The sequence below is a fragment of the Sorghum bicolor genome, chromosome 6 (assembly GCF_000003195.3).
Source record: "Sorghum bicolor cultivar BTx623 chromosome 6, Sorghum_bicolor_NCBIv3, whole genome shotgun sequence".
NCBI classification, from domain to species: Eukaryota; Viridiplantae; Streptophyta; class Magnoliopsida; order Poales; family Poaceae; genus Sorghum; species Sorghum bicolor.
The window spans coordinates 19,324,478-19,340,076 of NC_012875.2; positions in this window are offsets into that span (position 1 = coordinate 19,324,478).

Genomic DNA, 15,599 nt, shown 5'->3' on the forward strand with positions numbered 1-15,599 from the left:
TTTGCACCAAATGCACCATTGTCTAAGAAACCATGTTGGACACACTTGTTGGTACTCCTAGGTGAAGGGGCTCAAGTGGATGCTCGGTTCGGTCTGTTTGGAGATAGTGCTAATCTTGATGTAAGATAGGTGCACGGTTTGCATGGAACATACCATATGCTTGGAAATCAATTTGGATACACCCGATGGAACTCCTTGATGACGTGTGTCATATGGAATCTCTCTTTGGTTTATTTAGAAAGACTGTTAGTTTCGGTGCAAGATATGTGCATGGTTTGCGCCTAATGCACCATAGTCTAAGAAACCATATTGGAAGCACCTGTTGGTACTTCAGTGAAGAGGCTCAGTGGAAGCTTGGTTTGATTTGTTTGGAGATAGTGCAAATCCTGATGCAAGATAGGTGCATGATTTGCATGGAACATACCATATGCTTAGAAATCAATTTGGACGCTGTCGACGAAAGCTGGTCGGCAGTCTACCTTGGGATATACCCACGGTAGTAGTTTATCGGTAGACGGTGCGCAAACTACGAACTCGATGGTGGCGCAAGACACGGACAAGCTTTTTATCCAGGTTCGGCCGCCGAGTTGGCGTAATACCTACGTCCTGCGTCATGTTGTATTGATTTGTGTTGAGAGAATATGATGTCCTAGGGGGGTCCCTTGCCTCTCCTTATATAGTCCGGAGGGCAGGGTTACAGATCTGGAAACTAATCCTAGTCGGTTACAATTGCCATAGATAGTTCGATATCAATTCCTATTCTAACCGACTAGAATCCTGTTTGATCTCCACGTCTTGTTTCCTTCCGCGAAACTCCGAGCTGTCGGATCAAACCTTGAGCTTGTCTCGTAATGGGCCAAGCCTCCTGGCCCGAGTCTAGCCGTATGGGTATAGGGGTTTATACCCCCACAGCTAGTCCCCGAGCACCATGTATTGTGAAGTAACACGCCGTCTTGAGCTTCTTTGACCAATAAAACTTAATATCTTCAATCATTATGAAAGTTGCCCAAATAGTTGCGACAACAGTTTGAACAAATCTAAAGGCGTCTGATTAACTTCATAATCAAAGAAGCCAACTGTTCAAAGAATGCATGGTGCTCTCGAGAAAAAATATTTCTTTTTCGGTGAAGTGTGCCCACTTTACTTTTTCAAAAGTACAGTCCATCAACGAAACAAGCAAATTCACCGCAAGGTGAAGTGTGCCCACTTAGTCCCCGAGCCTGGTAGCAGGTGACGTAGTCACGTGGTGCCAGGGTCCAAAGAAGAATCTCCAAAGCTCCTTTGTATGTGGGATGCATCGCTAGATGCATCGTACCGATGTAGTCCCCGAGCTTGGTGGAAGGCGAAGTATGAACCTTGTAGCAATGTCTTAAAAAACCGAAATTATCCAGTCCCCAAGCATCCCATGCTCATTTACCATGGAGTTTGCAGTTCGACGCTCTGGTCAACCAGTCCCCGGGTGTACAATGGTCGGCGAACTCTTTAGCTTGCTGATTTCCAAACCAATAAACTAAGCGATCAGTCCCCGAGCAGCAATCGCTCGGTGGTCGGAGCAGTCTCAACAAATGTGACGACCAGTCCCGGAGCATCGAGTGCTCGGTGGTCGGTGCGGTCTTTGAAGTTCTGAGTTAATAGACTGGTCGACCAGTCCCCGAGCATCAAGCGCTCGGTGGTCGGTGCAGTCGTTGAAGTTCCGAGTTAATAGACTGGTCGACCAGTCCCCGAGCATCAAGTGCTCGGTGGTCGGTGCAGTTCCTGGATTGTTGACTCTCTGCCATATTTGTCTCCTTGTTTTGAAAAAAATTTTCCAGAAAAAGTTGACGTGATGAGACCTCCTGACGGGATGTCAGATGGATGCATGAAAAGTTGCGCCTGGCAACTGTACGGCCGCCCTTTGCATGGTTTGAGAAAAGGAAACCATCAATTTGTGAAAACTCCGCCGCATTAATTGTCGATGATCATTGAAAACCGAAACGCCGCATCCGCCGTATGGCCCGCCCACTTCCCGAGGATGCGGGAAGTGGGAGGGGTGAAGTTGTGGGTTATAAGAGCTCGACAGTTCCCCCTGTACTGCTTACCCTGCCATTACCTTCAAGCTTTCCACTCTTGCCTCCTTCAATCATCTACACCTTCCAAACTCGAATCCACCTCCGCACCTCCAATGGCGAAGAGCGATTCAAAGAAGAGGTCCGAGCTGATGGCCAAAGAATGGAAGAAATCCCGCAGCACCGCCAAGTCCCTCGGTGACCTCGTCGATATGGGGCTACTGCACAGCCCGGAGCTCGGCGGCTGGAGGGCACCGGAGGGGGAGAGCTACCCCGACCCCCGCGCCGGTGAGATCGTCGTGTTCGAAGATTTCGTTAAGAGGGGTTTTGGGGTGCCTGTTCACCCTTTTCTTTAGGGTCTTCTTTTGTATTATGAGATCGGGATTTGCAATCTGCACCCGAACTCAATCCTTCTTATTTCAACTTTTATCCATTTGTGCGAGGCCTATGTAGGCATAGAACCGCACTTCGATCTCTTTCGCTATCTTTTTTGTTTGAGAAAGAAGGGGACAGTTGGAGGCTCTAAGGTTGCAGGTGGAGTATACCTCAACCTTCGCGACGGGATGAAGAACCGCTATCTGCACTGCCCCTGGAACACTTCTCTGACTGAATGGTACAGGAAGTGGTTCTACATCAGAGAGGAACCGGGCAGCTCCACGTTCTGCGACGTGGGATACATCCCCGAGAAGAGGGTGAGCTGGACCGATCGCCCAGAGTACGACGGTCAAGTGGCAGACCTGATGCAGCTGATCGACTGGTCGCGTCTGGACGGGCTAGGCGTGGTCGGCAACTTCGTGTGCCGTCGGGTGATGCCCTGCCAGAAGAGGGTGCACTCGGCGTACGAGTATGCCGGAAGCGTGGACACGACCAGGATGCGACCTGAGATCTTGGAGAAGGCGGAGGTACAGCAGCTGTTGAACGAGCTGTTCAACTTCGCGGACGGAGGCTTCATCCGTGGCAGTGATCGGGTGCAAGCCTTCAAGTTGGGGCGACCAGCGCCTAAGGTATGTTATTGATTACTTCGCTTTAGCATCCGTATGTTGTCTGCAGCTGACTTATCTTTGTTACTTTTGCAGATCGGAGATGTCGACCGGTGCACAGTGTATGTATCACTGGCACCTAGAATGGAGAATCCTGTGGGAGAAAATCCGCCGGAGGAAGACACTGCTCGGTGTACTCGTTACACCAGCAGTGAGGAAGACCAGGCCCGCCCCGTCCCGACCACCGAGGAAAGAGTGGCGGGGAAAAGGCCAATGGCGGCGGATCCATCGCCGGCGCCGACGCTGCCAGCAGAGAGCAGCCGAGCGCCAAAGCGTCGTCGGTTCGTTCGGATTACCGATGACGACGACGAGGAGGAGGAGGCCACACCACCGTTGGTCCGGAGGCCTCATAGCCGTCCGGACAGCGTGCCGACCACTGCTGATCGGGTGGCCGGCGACCCTCCTGCGCCTCGCGCTGTGGAGACGGGGGCACAGGTGCCGACCGGCCGGGCAAGGAGGAGGTTCACCGCGACCCACCGTCGCTCGGACCTGTAAGTGTTCGACTTACGTTTTTTGGCAATTTTTTTTAACTGTTGTTGAAAATATCCCTCTGTTATGTAGCGCGGCGTCGGACGTCAACCCCGACCAGGCCTCGGAGCAGGGGACGGCCGCTCCTGTTGCCGCTGCTGAAGACGCCGCGCCACAGGTCACAGAGCAACCTGCAGCGGCGGCGGGCGCCGAGGACCAATCTGCCCCGGCAAGTGCTGCGACGAGCACTCAGCCGAGGGATGAGGAGGCGCAAGGGTCCCTCCCCCAAGTACTGTTGTAGAGGAGGAGAGCAGAGTCCCAACTCCTCCAGCCGAAGAAGGGAGGGTGTTGACGCCGCCCCGAGCAGGGGCTTCTTCGCCCGTGGGCTCCTCTGGCCTAGGCCAGGGACCAGTAATGCCCTCAACCGCAGCCAGAGGTAGTGCGGCAAACGAGGAGCCCCAGGAGGCCTCTGACGACGACGTGGAGGAGGTCCAGGGTCGTCCCCGTGATGGCCGCCAGCACGTCTACGTGTGGCGCCAACGCGGGGACCACTTTATTGGCCACGAGGAGCTCGCGGAGACGGAGGAGGCCGCGAGGGTGGAGCGCGCGGCTAAGCGCCTCGTGGAGGAGGTTAAGGTAGGTGGTCCGGTGTTCTGCTGGGATAACTTTTGTGCAGTGTTCCTGTGTTCGACATGTGTTCTTCCTTGCAGGGCGCGATGAAAACGGCGAAGTACCGAAAACGGTGCTTCGACCAGATTGAGGGAATTGTGGCCGAGAATAAGGCCTTGTCCACGGAGGTAGACCGGCTGCGGTCGGAGGTTGGGGAGAAGGTGGCCGAGGTAAACGCTCAGGAGGAGCGTCGTCTCGAGCTCACTCGTCGCTTGGCCGACCAGTACCGGCAGCGGTCAGGTCAGTCACGTGCTCCGAGCAGCTTTGTGTAGCTGCGTAGTTTACTTTACTGACCGGGTTGTGATTCACGTAGACTTGGAGGAGGAGGTGGCGCGCCTCCGACAGGAGAAGGAGCAGCTCGGTCAAGAGCTAGCTGGGGCGCTGGAGGCCGGTCGCCGAGCAGCGGAGGAGCTAAGCCAGAGGGACCGGGAGTTGTCTGGTATCACGCGCCGCTCCCGTTGTTTGCCTCTTATCGCTCTGTTTGACACGCCGAGACTAACATCTTCCTTGATTTGCAGTGCTCAAGGTAAACACCAAGAAGCACCTGGAGGATCTGGTCAAGGATCGGGACTCCTGGAAGGTCAACTGCTGCAAGATTTGGAGAGGAGTGTCCCCGGTTCTGGATTTGATCAGTCCCGAGCTCCCAGAGAGCCAGCCCCGCGCGCCGAGATTGACTCCAGTGGAAAAGGCGCAACGGGCGTGGGACTGGCTCCAACAATTCGTGAAGGACGCCGAGGAGTTTGCTGGCGTGCATGTCCTTAGCATGGTGCGCGCCCACTACCCCCTGGTCGACTTGACCAGGCTGGAGACTGGGTATCCCAAGGAGGTCGGCCCGCAGGAGGCGGACGAGCTTCGGGGTGGTCTGCTGGACTTGTCGTCGATGGTGATCGGCGACATCAATCTATGCGGAACGGCCACTCCCCCCGACCAGCCGGGTTCAGACACATCAGCCAGGGAGCTGTCGGGCGCGTCTATTGCGGGAGATGGGCGGTCGATGCCTGCGGTCTCGACCAGCCAGGCGCCGGTGGCCCCGACCCCTTCGTCCGGGCAGCAGGGCCAGGCGGGTGATCAGCCCGAGCAGTAGGCCAATAGGGTAGACTGTAGGAATAGTCTAGCGACTGCCCGTCAGGGTATTTATTGTAAACTTTGTATGTAAAGTTTGTAATAAAGTTTGCTTTTGTCATGACTGTTATTTTGAGCGCTGTACAATTATCTGAGTGACGTGTCACTGTATTTGACTTTGTAGTCGCTAAGAGCTTCCGTTGCAGAAGGCTTTTCGAGTTCTGCGTGTAACAAAGTATAGGCAAAAAAGAGAAACTTTTATTATTGACAGCTATAAGATATTTACAAGCGAAGGTTATTAGAACTTATGGATAAAATCGGCGCAATTTGTCTATGTGCCAAGAGTTAGGCACGCGTGTTCCGTCTGGGTATGCCAATCTGTAGGACGTGGGTCGTGTGACTTCGGCGACCACGAAGGGTCCTTCCCATGGAGTTGATAGCTTGTGCATTCCCTCTTGGCTTGTTTTCCACCTAAGTACCAGATCGCCGACTGCGAAGGAACGGTCCTTGACGTTCCTGTTGTGGTATCGCCTGACTGCCGCGAGATACTTTGTTGTTCGGAGACAAGAATTCAAACGCTTTTCCTCCATGCAGTTGATTTCGAGCTCTCTAGAGTTGTCGGCTGTTGACTTGTCGAAGTTTTCAATCTTAGGAGAACCGAAGGTTATGTTAGACGGCAGGACTGCCTCAGTGCCGTAAACCATGAAGTAGGGTGACACTCCTGTGTTCCGACTGGTCTGAGTTCGGAGGCCCCAGACCACGGCCGGTAACTCTTTCATCCATCGACCGGGAGCCCTGTCGTTCTCGGTGTACAGCCTTTTCTTTAGGGCGTCGATGATCATTCCGTTTGCGCGCTCAACTTGACCATTGGCCCGTGGGTGAGCTACTGACACATATTTTATGACTATGCCCCTATCATCGCAGAAGTCCCAAAATGTGGTGCCAGTAAACTGAGTACCCAGGTCGGTGATTATACTGTTTGGGATCCCGAACCTGTGTATGATTTGATTAAGGAACTCCACAGCCTTCTCGGAGGTTGCTTTGACCAGTGGCATGTATTCAATCCACTTGGAGAACTTGTCGATTAAGACAAAAACGAACTTGAAGTTGCCGGGGGCTGGTTTAAATGGCCCGATCATGTCGAGCCCCCAGCAGGTGAAGGGCCAGGATGACGGGATGGTTTGAATCTCATGAGCATGTACGTGGGTCCTTTTAGCGAAGAACTGACATCCCTCGCAGTGTCGGACCAGTTTTCTGCGTCGTTGACCGCAGTTGGCCAATAAAAACCTGCTCGGAAGGCTTTCCCGACCAGCGTTCTGGATGCAGCGTGATTGCCGCAGGATCCGGCGTGTATGTCCTCTAGGAGCTTGATGCCATCATCTTGGGATATGCATTTGAGCAGTACTTCGGAACTTGCATTTTTTCGCATAAGTTTGCCATCCACCAGTATGTAGTTCTTTGATCGTCGAATGAGGCGTTCATTCTGTGTTTTGTCCTGAAAGCCTGACCCGTCCGATATATATCTTATGAACGGGGTGCGCCAATCGCGGCCACTGGTTGTCGGAGTGGCATCGTCTATGAGCAGTGCCTCGGTGAGTTGCTTTTCGACCAGGCCAATGCCCACACTTGGCTCATGGATGTCCTGGACGAAAATACCCCGCGGGATTTGGGCCCGAGATGACCCTAACTTCGACAACGCATCTGCTGCCTGGTTCTTATCCCGGACCACGTGGATGTACTCTATGCCGTAGAAGTTGGTTTCCCATTTGCGAATTTCTTTGCAGTAGAGATCCATCTTCTCATGGGTTGCGTCCCACTCCTTGTTGAGCTGGTTGATAACTAAAGCAGAGTCGCCATAGACGCAGAGGCGTTTGACTCCCAGCTCAACGGCTAGCCTTATGCCGTGCAGGCATGCTTCGTATTCGGCGACATTGTTTGATGCCGGAAAGAGGATCCTAAGGACGTAACGCAGTTTGTCCTTGTTAGGCGACACGAATAGTATCCCAGCACCGGCGCCGTTGATGTTCAAGGATCCGTCAAAGAACATTGACCAGTGGTCGGAGACATCGGGAACGGGAGGCTCGTTTAGATCCGTCCATTCAGCGATGAAATCGACCAGGGCCTGAGACTTCACTGTGGTGCGGCTCTGGAACTCCAGGGAAAATGGGCATAATTCCATCGCCCATTTTATGATTCTGCCGTTGGTGTCTTTATTACGCAGAATGTCCCCGAGAGGGAAACTGGTGGTTACCAAGACTCGATGGCCGTCGAAGTAGTGCTTCAGCTTTCTTGACGTTATTAGAATGGCGTATATGAGCTTCTGTATTTGTGGGTACCTGGCCTTGGACTCGTTTAAGACTTCACTTATGAAGTAAACGGGTCTCTGGACCTTGTAGAGATGACCTGGCTCATCTCGTTCGACCACTATTGCCGTGGAAACAACCCTGTCGGTTGCAGCAATGTAAAGGAGTAGGTCTTCATTGGGCTGAGGCGCTGTAAGAACAAGTGGTGAAGTGAGGAAAGTCTTAAGCTGAGCGAACGCGGCGTCGGCTTCCTCTGTCCAAGAAAATTTTTCCGACGCTTTCAAGAGTTTGAAGAAAGGGACGCCTTTTTCTCCTAGTCTTGAGATGAAGCGACTGAGGGCGGCCATACATCCGGTGAGCTTCTGAATATCCTTGACGTTTTTAGGTGGTCGCATGTCGAGTACTGCTTTTACTTTTGAAGGATTTGGCCGTATGCCGTCACGACTGACAACGTTGCCGAGCAGTAGACCAGAAGGGACACCGAAGATGCACTTTTTGGGGTTAAGCTTCCACTTGTACCTATTAAGCGCCTTAAAAGTTCGGTCTAAGTTGTCGATTAGGGTGCTTGCATCCCTCGTTTTGACGACGACGTCATCTACATAGGCCTCGACGAGGTCGTCACGAATCTCGTCGTGGAGGCATTGCTGTATGGGCCGTTGATATGTGGCTCTGGCATTTTTAAGTCCGAATGACATAGTCGTGTAGCAATATGCGCCAAAAGGAGTAATGAAAGATGTTTTGATCTGATCGTCTTCCTTTAGCGAGATCTGGTGATAACCAGAGTAGCAGTCTAAGAAAGAGAGGAGTTCGCATCCGGCCGTTGAGTCGACCACCTCGTCGATGCGAGGGAGACCAAAAGGATCTTTAGGACAGTGTTTATTGAGATCAGTGTAATCAACGCACATTCTCCATTCATTATTCTTTTTGCGTACAAGGACCGGATTGGCGAGCCAATCGGGATGATACACTTCTTTTATGAATCCGGCTGCTAGAAGCCGTGTTATTTCTGTCCTAATAGCCTCCTTTTTGTCACGAGCGAACCGTCGCAGCTTTTGCTTGATGGGTCTTGCGGTCTTCGAGACATTTAAGGAGTGCTCGATCAGGTTTCGTGGGACGCCAGGCATATCTGCGGGTTTCCATACGAAAACGCTTACGTTGTCCCTTAGAAACCTGACGAGCGCGTCTTCCTATTTGGGGTCCAGATTGGCCCCGATGAGGGCCGTCTTCTCGGGGCTGCCGTCGACCAGTTGTACTTCCTTATACTCCTTGGATTTTGAATTCTTCCTGGCAGTCTCCTGCTCGGGTAATCGGAGCTGGTCGGGAGGCAGCTGCACGGCTTGGGTTGCTGTTTCTGCCATGCGAATTGAGAGGTCGATGGCCTCGGTGATCTTGAAACTTTCCTCTTCGCAGGTATATGCGGTGTAGACATTGCCTCTGACGGTTAGGACACCCTTCTCCGTAGGCATCTTAAGGACCAGGTATGAGTAGTGCGGGACTGCCATGAACTTTGTCAGCGATGGTTGGCCCAGTATGGCGTGGTAGGTGCCGTCGAAGTCCGCGACCACAAAATTGACGAACTCTGTCCGAAAGTGGTCGGGTGTGCCGAATTGGACAGGCAATGTTATCTGTCCGAGGGGCACTGAACTCTGACCTGGCAAAACTCCCCAGAATTGAGCATCGTAGGGTTTTAGTTGTGCAGGAGATATCTTGAGAGTGGGCAGGCTGTTGCGGAAGAGAATGTCAATGGAGCTTCCTCCGTCCACGAGCACGCGCTTGAATCTGATGCTGTTGATGCAAGGGTCCAGGATTAGAGGGAAACGTCCTGGTTCTGGGATAGCGGCCCACTGATCCTTCCTGCTGAAGGAGATCTCCCTGTGCGACCACGGGGGAAACTTCGGGTCTGCGATCAGTCCGTCCGTGCTGTCTATGTTGAGGCAGGCTCTTTTTAATAGCTTTCTTTCTCGCTTAGATTCGATGGAGACCTTGCCCCCGAAGATGGAGTGGACCACGTCGGTGGGGCTGACGTATTGGTGTCGAGGGTCCCTATCTTGGTCCTCGTCCTCGTCTTCGTGGTCGTGCCCGTCTCGCTTGCCGTTTCTCTTGGCGGAGTCGTCTTGGGCGGCCCGCCGTGTATAGATGTTTTTGAGGACGCGGCACTCTTCCATGGTATGATTAGATTTTGGATGTAGTTGGCATGGTCCCTTCAACATTTTGTTGTAGTCTTCTTGGTAGTCTCGCCTCCCGTTGGGACGCTTGACCGTATTCACTTCGTGGTCGTGGTCGCGGGGACGCTTTCATCTGAAGTCGTCACGATTATCGCGCCGCCGATCCCAGCCTTCTCTATGATCGCGGTTGTCGGAGCGGCGGTGGTTCCTATTGTCGAAACGACCGCGACCATCATCTCGCCGGGGAGGCTGGTCGAGACCTCTCGCATCGTCCCGGATTAGTTTCTCTGCAACGTCGGCATCGGCGTAATTTTTAGCCGTGGCGAGGAGCTCCGCCATCGTTGTTGGCCTTTTGCGCAACAGTTTGTTCCTCAGTGCTTCATGGAAACGTAGGCCCTTGATGAAGGCAGAGATGGCCTCGTCGTGGGAAATCTTCGGGATCTTAAGGCGCATATCCGAGAATCGTCGGATGTAATCGCGTAAAGGTTCGTTTTTCCTGTCCCTTATCCTTTCGAGGTCATACTTGTTCCAGGCTGCTCGCATGTGGCGATGAAGTTGTCGATAAAAGCCTGGCGTAGCTCTTCCCAAGAGTCGAAGGAGTCCTCGGGCAAGCCAAGAAGCCACTGATGACCAGCCTGGTCGAGGATTACTGGGAAGTAGTTGGCCATGACGTGCTCATCCCCCGCTGCTGATCGGACGGCGATTTCATAGAGAGTGATCCAGTTCTCTGGATTTTCCTTGCCGTCGTATTTTTTGAGTTTCTCGAGCTTGAAATTGCGGGGCCACACGACCTGGCGGAGGTGTGAGGAGAACTGTCTTAGGCCCGGGGGGCCGTGCGTTGCATCGTACTCGATACGGCGCAGGTTTTCGTGGACTGCTCTCTCCGTGGCGCGTCTGTTGATGCGGTCCCGGGCGTCTTTAGGAGGGATGTTATATCGAAGATCCCTGTGCTGGTTTACTTCTTGACCGCGCCTGCGGTTCTGCTCGCGGTGACCGTCAGCATCCCGACCACCATCGTCACGCCGTGAATCCTTGCGATGGTTGTCGGGGGAACGGCTACGGTGATGCCTGCTGGGAGGCGGTGAGGTCCGGCTACGATTAGTCTGGTCGGAGGTGGCTTTCGTATAAGAGACGGCCTGGGCTCTTTTGAGCAGAGTGGCTGTCTATCCCATTGCGGCGATCAGGTGCGCTCGGACGCTGGTTCGGACTCCCAGGCACTCAGGAGTATCGGGGAGCCGATCTAGGTTAGCCATGGCGACAGCCATGTTGGCGCTTGGCGTTTTGTAGACTGGCTGGTCCCCGACCATATCAAAGGCGTCGCTGAGATTATGTGGTGGAATTTGTCGTTCCTCATCCGCGCGTCGTCGGGCGCGATCGGCGTTACGCTGCTCGCAGAGCTGCCTTTGCTCGTCTGTTTCTCCATCAACGACTGGCTCGTCGGCGCTGACGTTAAAAACAATGTCTCCTCGCCGAGGGGGGAATATCGGGAAACGAGAGAAACCCGGAGGATGTGAAAGCAAATCCAGGTCGTAGTCCTCGTCTTCGGAGTTTATAACTTCGGTGGGGACGGAACCGGTGCTCGAATTGGTGCTGGAAGCCTGGCCATCCCGTAGTTCGCGGATCGTCACCATGTTGACGTAGTGACGAGCAGATTGACCGTTCCTTTTTGGCGGCCAACCCGCCTTGGTGAAAACGGATTGGATGTGCCGTGAGTAGAGAGAGGCCGAATTGTTCAGGCCGCAAAGATAATCTTCCTCCGGGTTAGCCCTGAGCTTGACGGATCGCCCTGAGCGAGTTGAGGTTATCGTCAGAGACGTTCCTAGCTGTTCGTGTGTAACGACACGAGTTGGCCGGCGGGATTTGAAAAAATCCGTTGGGGCGGCTTGATCAGGCTGGCGCAGGATCCCATCTACTAGTTGGGAGGCTTCGAGTAGCTTGGAATCGGCGCGATCAAGCGCTTGGAGAAGGTCCGAGCAGTCGATCTTCTTTCCCTTGTAGAGCGGGAACAGTGGTCGGGCGCTTGGTGCCGTCACCCGAGTGGTCGGAGACGACATGATCTCAGATTGGATCTGAGTTTCTTCCGAAACCGTGGTCGTGAGGCCACTGCTGCGCGTAGTGCACGTGATCTGGCCGACGGTGAGCGTGAGGCCTTCGGGCACGGTCGCGGAAGCTGGGATTGTGACCATCTCGTTCGCCGAAGAAGTTGCACGCACACCCCCTACCTGGCGCGCCACTGTCGACGAAAGCTGGTCGGCAGTCTACCTTGGGGTATACCCACGGTAGTAGTTTATCGGTAGACGGTGCGCAAACTATGAACTCGATGGTGGCGCAAGACACAGACAAGCTTTTTATCCAGGTTCGGCCGCCGAGTTGGCGTAATACCTACGTCCTGCGTCTGGTTGTATTGATTTGTGTTGAGAGAATATGATGTCCTAGGGGGGTCCCTTGCCTCTCCTTATATAGTCCAGAGTGCAGGGTTACAGATCTGGAAACTAATCCTAGTCGGTTACAATTGCCATAGATAGTTCGATATCAATTCCTATTCTAACCGACTAGAATCCTGTTTGATCTCCACGTCTTGTTTCCTTGCGTGAAACTCCGAGCTGTCGGATCAAACCTTGAGCTTGTCTCGTAATGGGCCAAGCCTCCTGGCCCAAGTCTAGCCGTATGGGTATAGGGGTTTATACCCCCACAGACGCACCTAATGGAACTCCTAGATGACGTGTGTCATTTGAAATCTTGCTTCGGTTCGTTTGTAGACATTGTAAGTTTTAGTGCAAGATAGGTGCACAGTTTGCGCCTAATGCACCATAGTCTAAGAAGCCATTTTGGACGCACTATTTGGTACTCTTGGATGAAGAGGCTCAAGTGGAAGCTTGGTTCGGTCAGTTTGAAGATAGTGCTAATCCTTATCCAAGGTAGGTGCATGGTTTACATGGAACATACCATATGCTCGGAAATCAATTTGGATGCACCCGATGGACCTCCTTGATGACGTGTGTCATATGCAATCTCGCTTCGGTCCATTTGGAGACATTGTTAGTTTCGGTGCAAGATAGGTGCACAGTTTGCACCTAATGCAACATAGTCTAAGAAACCATTTTGGACGCAAATGTTGGTACTCCTAGGTGAAGGGGCCCAAGTGGATGCTCGGTTCGGTCTGTTTGGAGATAGTGCTAATCTTGATGCAAGATAGGAGCACGGTTTGCATGGAACATACCAAATGCTTGGAAATCAATCTAGACGCAGATGATGGAACTCCTAGATGACGTGTGTCATACAAAATCTTGCTTCAGTCTATTTGGAGACAGTGTTAGTTTCGGTGCAAGATAGGTGCAAGGTTTGCACATAATGCAGCATAGGCTAAGAAACCATTTTGGACGCACCCGATGGTACTCCTAGGTAAAAGGCTCAAGTGAAAGCTCAGTTTGGTCTATTTGGAGATAGTGCTAATCTTGATGCAAGATAGATGCACGGTCTGCTTGGAACGTACCATATGCTTAGAAATTAATTTGGATACACCCGATAGAACTCCTTGATAACGTGTGTCATATGGAATCTTGCTTTGGTGTGCTTAGAGACAGTATTAGTTTTGGTGCAAGATATGTGCACCGTTTGCGCCTAATGCACCAAAGTCTAAGAAACTATTTTGGAAGCACCTGTTGGTACTCCTTGGTGAAGAGGCACAAGTGGAGGCTCAGCTCGGTCTGGTTAGAGATATGGTGTATTAGGCACAAACCGCGCACCTATCTTGCACCGAAACTAACACTATCTCCAAACAGACCAAAGCAAGATATCAGATGACACACATCATCTAGGAGTTCTATTGGGTGCGTCTATATTGACTTTTAAGCATATGGTATGTTCCATGCAAACTGTGCACCTATCTTACAAGAAGATTAGCACTGTCTCCAAACAGATCATACGGAGCTTTCACTCGAGTCTCTTCACCAAGAAATACCATTAGGTGCTTCCGCAACTATTTCTAAGCCTGTGGTGCATTAGGCGCACACCGTGCACCTATCTTGTACCGAAACTAACACTATCTACAAATGGACTGAAGTGAGATTCCATATGACACACATCATCTAGGAGTTCTATCGGGTGCGTCCAAACTAATTTCTAAGCATATGGTATGTTCCATGCAAACCGTGCACCTATCTTGCGTCAAGATTTGTAGTATCTCTAAACAGACTGAACCAAGCTTCCACTTGAGCCTACCAAGCTTCCATTTGAGCCTCTTCACTTAGGAGTACCAACAGGTGCGTCCAAAATGGTTTCTTAGGCTATGGTGCATTAGGCACAAACCATACACCTATCTTGCACCAAAACTAACACTATCTCCAAATGGACCAAAGTGAGATTCCATATGACACACATCATCTAGGAGTTCTATCGGTGTGTCCAAATTGATTTCAAAGCATATGGTACATCCATGCAAACCGTGCACCTATCTTGCATCAAGATTAGCACTATCTCCAAACAGACCAAACCGAGTTTCCACTTAAACCTCTTTAGCTTGGAGTACAATCGGGTGCTTCCAAAATGTTTTGTTAGTGTATGGTGTATTAGGCAGAAACTGTGCACCTATCTTGCACCAAAACAAACACTATCTCCAAAATGACCAAAGCGAGATTACATATGACACACGTCATCAAGTAGTTCCATCGGGTGCGTCCAAGTTGATTTCCGAGCATATGGCACGTTCCATGCAAACTGTGCAAGTATCTTGCATCAAGATTTGCATTATCTCCAAACAGACCGGACCGAGCTTCCACTTGAGCGTCTTCACCTAGGAGTACCAAGAGGTGTGTCCAAAATGGTTTCTTAGATTATGGTGCATTAGACGCAAACTGTGCACCTATCATGCACTAAAACTAACAGTCTCCAAATAGACCAAAGCGAGATTCCATATAACACACGTCATCTCAGAGTTCCATCGGGTGCGTGCAAATTGATTTATGAGCATATGGTTCGTTCCATGCAAATCGTGCACCTATCTTGCATCAAGATTAGTAGTATCTCCAAACAGACCGAACCAAGCTTCCACTTGAGCCTCTTCATCTAGGAGTACCAACAGGTGTGCCCAAAATGGTTTCTTAGGCTATGGTGCATTAGGCATAAACTCTGCACCTATCTTGCACCGAAACTAATACTGTCTCCAAACGGACAAAGTGACATTCCATACGACAAACGTCATCTAGGAGTTCCATCACGTGCATCCAAATTGATTTTCAAGCATATGGTATGTCCCATGCAAACTGTGCACCTATCTTGCATCAAGATTAGGACTATCTCCAAACAGACCGAACCAAGCTTCCACTTGAGCCTCTTCAGCTAGGTGTTCCATCGGGTGCGTCCAAATTGAATTCTGAGCATATGATACGTTCCATGCAAACCGTGCAACTATCTTGCATCAAGATTAGCCCTATCTCCAAATAGACCGAACCGAGCTTCCTCTTAAGCCTCTTCAGCTAGGAGTACCATCAAGTGCGTCCAAAATGGTTTCTTAGAGTATGGTGCATCAGGCACAAACCGTGCACCTATCTTGCACCGAAACTAACACTATCTCCAAACAGACCAAAGTGATATTAGATGACACACACCATCTAGGAGTTCTATCGGGTGCGTGCAAATTGATTTTCAAGCATATGGTATTTTGCATACAAACCATGCACCTATCTTACACGAAGATTTGCACTATCTCCAAACAGATCTTACCGAGCTTTCACTTGAGCCTCTTCACCTAGGAGTACGATCAGGTGCTTCCACAACTGTTTCTAATCCTATGGTGCATTAGGCGCACACCGTGCACCAATCTTACACCAAAACTAACACTATCTCCAA